Source organism: Mytilus californianus, unplaced genomic scaffold (assembly GCF_021869535.1).
Source record: "Mytilus californianus isolate M0D057914Y unplaced genomic scaffold, xbMytCali1.0.p SCAF_9, whole genome shotgun sequence".
Lineage (NCBI taxonomy): Eukaryota > Metazoa > Mollusca > Bivalvia > Mytilida > Mytilidae > Mytilus > Mytilus californianus.
In genome coordinates, this window is record NW_026262745.1 from 36,874,387 (window position 1) to 36,882,024 (window position 7,638).

At 31.1% G+C, this 7,638-nt stretch overlaps 1 long non-coding RNA gene across 1 annotated transcript; it reads left to right on the plus strand.

The window, feature by feature from the left end:
* Window positions 1-1,251: 1,251 nt before the first annotated feature.
* On the plus strand, window positions 1,252-6,678 carry LOC127714680 (uncharacterized). The gene is made up of 2 exons (XR_007987867.1): window positions 1,252-2,397; window positions 5,660-6,678. It is a non-coding gene; the product is annotated as an uncharacterized LOC127714680 (long non-coding RNA).
* The last annotated feature ends 960 nt before the right edge of the window (window positions 6,679-7,638 follow it).

The window sequence follows — 7,638 nt, forward strand, 5'->3', positions numbered from 1 at the left end:
TAAAATTCGTTGATGTGATGAATGAAAACAAATCTGTTTTAAAATTTATTACGTCTTAACAAAACAACCCAAAAACCCTGACTATATGGACCATTTACTTCTAAATAACAAAACATTTTTGTTTGGAAAGTCAGTGAATTACAAATGAACTGAATGATCAATAATAGAAGTATTGTGGGACAAAATAATAATACTCATTAGCACTCTATGATTTTTTAAATTTATATGATATTGTAGTATACAAAATGTGTCATTTCGTAGTTGAAAACAAAATACTGTTATGCATGCTTTTTTTGTTTATTGCATTTAAAATTTAATCGAATAATACGGGATGTATGGATAAAGAGATTGTAGTCCTACAGAACAAGATCACAAACTGCACACAATTTTTGTTAATATAAAAAAATGAAGATGTTGTATGATAGGAGATGAGAAAACTATCAAACGACATGACTATAAGCAGTTATATTTCCCCATTCGGCCTTGAACAATTTGAAAAAAAATACCGTTTAGTTAGCTATAAAAGGCACCTACATAAAAACGTGAAACAATTCAAGAGGGAAAACCACTTTGCGTCCCTAGTGGGGACTGTATATTACTTGACAATGTTTTTTCGTATACTTTTCAAATTTACATCTTTATATTCATTCTTAGAAAAATAAGTAGGGGGATGAAATTACACGCTAAAAATTTGGATGATGAATTTTAAGGTTAAGTAGTGATTTGATCCAGTTTAGAAAGGTCATCGACTTGTCCACATTTTAAGTTAGAGCTGGTAGAGTGTCTTTAATGATTTGTCCTAAAAGTAGTACACCAGACTGTAAAAATAATTTTGTGATATTCCAGGTCCGATTTTTTTAATTTGAATTTGTTGTCTAAAAGAAATGCAATACGAATTAACTGTGTTCTTGGGCCAATTGGTGCTTTTAGGAATGCCTAAAACAAATGAATTTGTACATGTATACTTAGATCTTAAATAACTTTTAACATTTCTACACAATACAAAAATTAATTCACAAGGTTCTTCCATTATACCATATCCGCAACATTTAATATCAGATGTTTTGTTACATATTATCCAGAGGCCTTGGTTTATGAGACTTGTTTCATTCCCATTATTCACGGATAATGTTAACCAATACTCAATACAAGAGGATGCAAGAATCCATAGTAATGACAGAAATGATGTTAAAACCCAAATAATATTTCGATCAAACTCTCCTTCATTAGCTTTATTGACTGCAATATTATGAGCTTGTCTCACAGAAAACCATGCAAAATTTGAAAAATCGTCCAGGAGGGTAGTTAAAACTTTTCCAGCTAATGAAGTTTTTTGATATCTTAGGTTCAATGGAAACCAGAAAATATATTTTAGACTTCTCTGAATTGTGTCTATTTTTAGTAACAAGCTAATTTGCATAATTGAATAAAATTAGCTAAAACATCTTTCAAATATATGTTTAGTTGAATGTACTTTAAAAGTCACCAAATTAGTTCTATTGGGTTTCTAGTCATTTATATTGTGGAAATATATATAAAAGATCATAAATTATGCATTTATAAAGCATTTTCTATTTTTTGGCACACTTAAAGGGTGCTATCTTATATGCCTTATTTTGTATACGTCATTTACTAGCCAAGTTCAAGTCACTGGTTTTCGAAAAGGTGAGCACATAAATACATGAAATAAATTTCTTTATACACCTTTTTATTGGATTAAAAAAATATAAAAAATCCACCCATGGGAAATTAGAAGAAATAGCCTTATTTATAACTCTAAAACCCCACCTCAAGCCTTTTCCCACATTTTTTACTAAACCAATTTTGGGTATATATCAAACAAAATATGATGTTATTATCATTTTAAATGTTCAATTTTGAACATTTCAAAGATTTTATTCAGATAAGATACTTTGCAAATGTATAACATCTGAATAAATAAGATATTGTAACTTTCAATAAATAATTGTTATCAAGAGTTATCTCCCTTTAAAATGTTCTCCATAATACCATAAAGAAGGTAACTGCTCAGATGCAGACTTCCCTGACACTAGCAACTAAGCCTTCTTGTGTTAGTAGGACCTTACCTAAGCTCTTTGAGTGGTATAAAGATACATCACACTTTGTATTGATGTCAATGTTGCAATATGAAGAGAAAATTCTTGAGTTTTCTCACATTTTGTCAGCTCAGTGCTTCTGCACGAAAATGTCCTGTAACTGAGTGTCAGATATTACAGAAACGTAGAGCTGACACAGAGAGATTATGTTGAGGTGAAGTGAAGAAGGAATTTAGTTTGCTGTTGCTATTATTACCACAAAGAACGTTAAGTTTAAAGCAGGTCCTGGACTTCCGTACAGAAAACTGAACAGACACATACAGCATGTAAACTACAGCAGGTAAATATTACAAAAGAATCATTGTCTGCATATATAATATCAAGCACTAAAGAAGGGTCTGCCAATACACACCCATCATAGCCAGGGGGTTCGAGGGGTTAGTATGAAGCCCCCCCCCCCCCTGTAAAACAAATAAGTTCTGTGTGTAAGTCGATGTTCTGTTATGATTGTATTGCAAGTCAATGTAACCTCCCCTTGGAAATTCCTGGCTACAGGATGGGGCCTGTGATACAATATCTATAGTTTTAAGGAAATTTAACCGCAGCTGTAATCCTTTTACAGTTTAGGATTCCAAGTCCAGAGTCTCGGACGAGCCCAATTATGAAAATCTCTCTGGGGAGGGGGTGGGGGGGGGGGGGGATTTCCCGGGTAACAGTCACCAGGGACAGTCTATACTTTGTTAGTAAAGAAAGTCCCTGCAGTCACTTTTTTGTGACAAATACATATATCCATCATGTATACATGTACATAAATATTAATGTCATGAATGTAATTTTGGCAAGATATATAATAATACATGTATTTGCATATATTTCCAATAGGCAATACTTTTTTATATGCCCGTTTATGGGACTTATTATGGTATAACTTTGTCTGTAAGTCCATCCGTCCATCTGATATGGCATTGAGAAGTTATTGAACTTTTATTTTTGTAACAGCAACAGGCGCTCATGGCGAAGCTGTTCATTTGTCTCTTACATTGTACCAAAACCCAATATTAGGCATTACATTTCAGTATAATTTTCGATCAATAATGTTGCAAGATTTTTTGTGAAAAGAGCTCATGTTGTTCACAATTAACAAATGATTAAATACATCAAATAAATAAAAAAGTCAGCAACCTAATGACAAAAATTTCCCAAATCAAAAACATTGGTGATATATAAATATATCCTTCGTATGTATTATCTATCAACATGCAGATTACAATAACAGGTGTAGTACATGTATCATCTATGTCAAGCTCTAAATTGTTCGTTATCTTTCATATGAACTGGGAATTAATTTAACAGAAACAGTGGTTGTCGTTCGTTCTTGTCTGTCATATATATATTGGTTTTTCGTATATTGTTTTGATATGAAAATATGCTGTTAGTTTTCTCAGTTGACATTCTTCATGTCGAAGACTTATAACCAGCGATTCTGTATGAGTATGGGTTTTTCTCATTGTCTCATTGTTGAATGGTTGCCTCTTATTGCTTACATACATGCACTTCATTTGAACTTTGGTGGATAGTTGTCTCATTGGCAATCATACCACGTCTCCTTATTATTTTTATAACAATCTGCTAATAATCCCTCATTTTCAATTGTCAAAATTTACACTTTTTGTTTAAAACAATTATCCATCATTATACAACATAAATGTGGATTGTGTCCACATGTGGACACAGATGATGCCCCCGCTTGCATATCATATAGTTATAAAGGGACATAACTGAAGAACGGTAAAAGTGACGCTACCCAAATTTTGAACTTGATCTGAGTTTTGTGGTATAAGCATTGTGTGTAAGTCTCATAACATTTGTTAAGTAGAGAACAGAAACGAAAAATTCAGCAATTTTTCTATTTGTAAACACGCATAACTCTAGAACGGTTGTGTATAAGTTTTATAACATTTGGTTGAGACAAACTAAAGTTAGAGAACGGAAACAATATTTGTACTTGATCTTAGGTTTGTGGTAATGAGTATTGTGTATAGGTTTCATAATGTTTGGTTGGGGCAAACTTAAGTTACAGAATGGAAACTAAAAATTTTGCAATTTTTGTATTTATAAAGGGGCATAACTCAATAATGGTTAAAGTGACACTACCCAAATTCAACTTGATCTGTTTTATCAGTGGAAGGCAAAATTAAACATTGCATTGTATAAAGCATTGATTGTAGTTGATTTAACTATAATCACGGACAAAGGAAGATAACTTAAATTTTAAAAATTACTTGAATAATGACATTGATATTTTTGGAAAAAAAATGAAAAATTTAGCAATTTTTCTATTTGTAAAGCGGCATAACTCTAGAACAGTAAAAGTGACGCCCCCAAAATTCAAACTTGATCTGTGTATTGTGTTAATAAGCATTGTGTATAAGTTTCATATCATTTGGATGAGGCAAACTTAAGTAAGAGAACGGAAATGAAATTTTTTGCAATTTTTCCATTTATAAAGGAGCATAACTCTAGAACGGTTAAAGTGACGCCACCAAAATTCAAACTTGATCTGTGTTTCATGGTAATAAGCATTGTGTATAAGTGTGATAACATTTGGTTGAGGAAAACTTAAGTTAGAGAACGGAAACCAATTTTGGGACGTACGTACGTACGTACGGACAAGGGTAAAACTAAATGGCCCCTCCGCTTCGGCGGGGGCATAAAAAATAATTTTTCTTCTGAACTGAGATTAACTTTAGGTATGAGACCTTGATGTTTAGTACATTTGTACTAATTACTCTCTCTATCATGTAATATTGAATTTTTGGTTTCCACTCCGTCTATCTGTCTGTCTGTCATTCCTTCAGTTGGGGAAATCAGTTTTCCTCTCTTTTTTTCTTTGTGCTTGAAAATATTGATTTGATATTTGATATCTATTTTCATCATGACAAGTTACAGATCAAGTTCAAATTTTGTTCCGTTCCGATGATTTTGTCCAGAGTTATGGTCAATAGACTTAATAAATTCACTCAAATATTCAGGTTTCCGCACATTTTTTATCATGCTTGTAGTTTATTACAATACACCATGCCAAGTTATAGATTAAGTATAGCATTTTGCTCCAGTATAATGAAATTTTATCCGGTAGGGGACTATGTATTGCCATGCATGATACTATACTCTTTCACTCTCATAATTATTGTCATGATTGAAATTCGTTATTTTAAAAATGAGTAAAAGTAAGTTAAAATTTAGATTAACCAATTCTGTTTACATTACAATGTTAACCATGCAGGCGAAATCGAAATTGTTCTCAGGGCTGGAATACATGTATTTTTAAGGTTGGGATTTAGAAATCTAATTTAAAGTTATCATATTAGTATGTATATACATGTACATGTATAGTTACATCAGTTTTTGCACACATCATGCACATGAGTAAAAGGAGATGTGGATTATATGTCAATGGGACAGCAACCCAACATCATTGTCGATTGTATTAAAATTGTATTTTATTATATATAAGATGTTGTTTCTTTCTGTCATAATTTGGTTTCTGTTCAAAAGGGTTATATTGGTATATCTAACAATGTAATTTTTTCATGTTTCAGGTCGTCCAGGCTATTCAGTGAGCACATACTTCCGAAGCTATTCATTGCTAGAGCAGTATAACTTATATGTACAATGTACAAGAAAACAAGCCGCCTATGAATGAAATTTCAACAGTCAAAGCTACTTGCTGTTAATAATGATGCACATTTTATTTTTTTTCTGTTCATGTCCTGATCTGCATAAATCATGATAGAAGTTATGGAGAAATTTCATACTTGAAAAAACATGTACAAAATGTTTCAAAGGGATGGAAATTATAGTACATGTTTAATAGGATAGGACAAGACTGAATTTCCAGGTTTCAAAGTGCAAATATTCATGTGTGGATATGGTCGATATATTGAACTTAGCAGTTACATAAGATACTGAATAAAATGTCAGCAGATATTCAGAAAATGGAGTTGGAAAGGCTACATCGCAGTAAGAGAAAAGTATTAAGATTCACACTGCAAGTCCAAAACTACTTATACATGTATCTGTGAAGCTGGTGTAGAACTGGAAAAATTCCATATTTTATGTAATCATGGTATTTAGTCATAATCATATCATGATAATGAAGCTCCAAATTACATAAACTACAATAGTTGCCTAAGTTGGATAATTTGTTAAAAAGGAAACCGATTAACAACTTAACAAACTAAAAGAATCAATGCATACTTTCTGTACGAAAAATTGGAGACCTCAACCACCAAACAGTTAGTTTCTGAAAATGAAAGTGAATAAGTGACGATAGAAAGAACCTACCCAAAATAAGAATTATGCTATTCATGGTAGATATTATATGTGTTGATCTTGTTTTTGTGAATATACAATGAGAATTATAAGCCAGAATGGAGGTGACAATTCATAGAATAGTACAAAGACAATGATATGGCTACTTTTGCTGTAAACTGAAATGTTGATCAGTTTTTGCCAAGTCAGCTGGTATCAATGATTTTATGAACTATAAATTCTATAATCATGATAATGATTAATCATTTGAATGTCATTATGGGCTATTAAAAAGAAATGTAAAGGATTCAGTGTCTTATTTTATAAAAACAAACAAAAAAAGCTAAAATTTGTGTAATTTACACTGGAAAAAAGAAGATTCTGATGGATTTTTTTAGTTAAAAATTTATAAAAAAATATTCTGTCATCACCTTTTCAAACCTGACCTACATATAACCAATCTCTTTTCATTTTGACTAATGTTAGGATTTGTGTTTTTTTAATTTTACAGCCTCCATATCAGGTACTATTTGAACAAAATTATTGAATAACGGGCATAATTACACACAAATTAATGTTCATGAGTAGCATGGAAAATTTCCAACAACATTACATTAGAATAAATATGCGGATACAGAACATTTCTGTGCTTATATTTCATTATAATTATTAAAGTACATATAACAGCAGGTGCCAGATATACTCAAGGAAACAGGTTAAAGACAAAACATGCAATTAGCAGTTTCAAATTGGAGAAATTGTATTTTGAATCTAACCGTCTTTTTTTTCATTTGTAAAAAAGAGCTTTCCATGAGAGCTTTTAGTACTTTGATTATGGTTTTCACTATGATTTTGCTTTGAATTAATAAGAAACAGCAGTTGAAGTATAAAATCACTCATTTTGATAAGAATTACTTCCTAATTTGTGACTTTGTGTTAAGAAAAAGATTTTGTTACATGAACATTTTTATAAAAATACTATAAAAAATAGCCTTACAGTGATATATAATAAATATATTTCTAAATATTTGCCGTGTGTGTTTTTTTAATTTTTTTTTAAGCTATCATAGTACTTCATTTTGATATATTCATCCTTTAATTACAGCTTCACCTTTTCTATATTTTAGCATTTCTTCAGGTCTTAAATTTGGTAAAATAGCCAAATTCTCAAACACCTGTTTAATAAACATAGAGGCCCTACTAAAAAAAATCAAATATATATTTATTACTTACATAATTTTATTTCCTTAATAATGCTTTATCACAT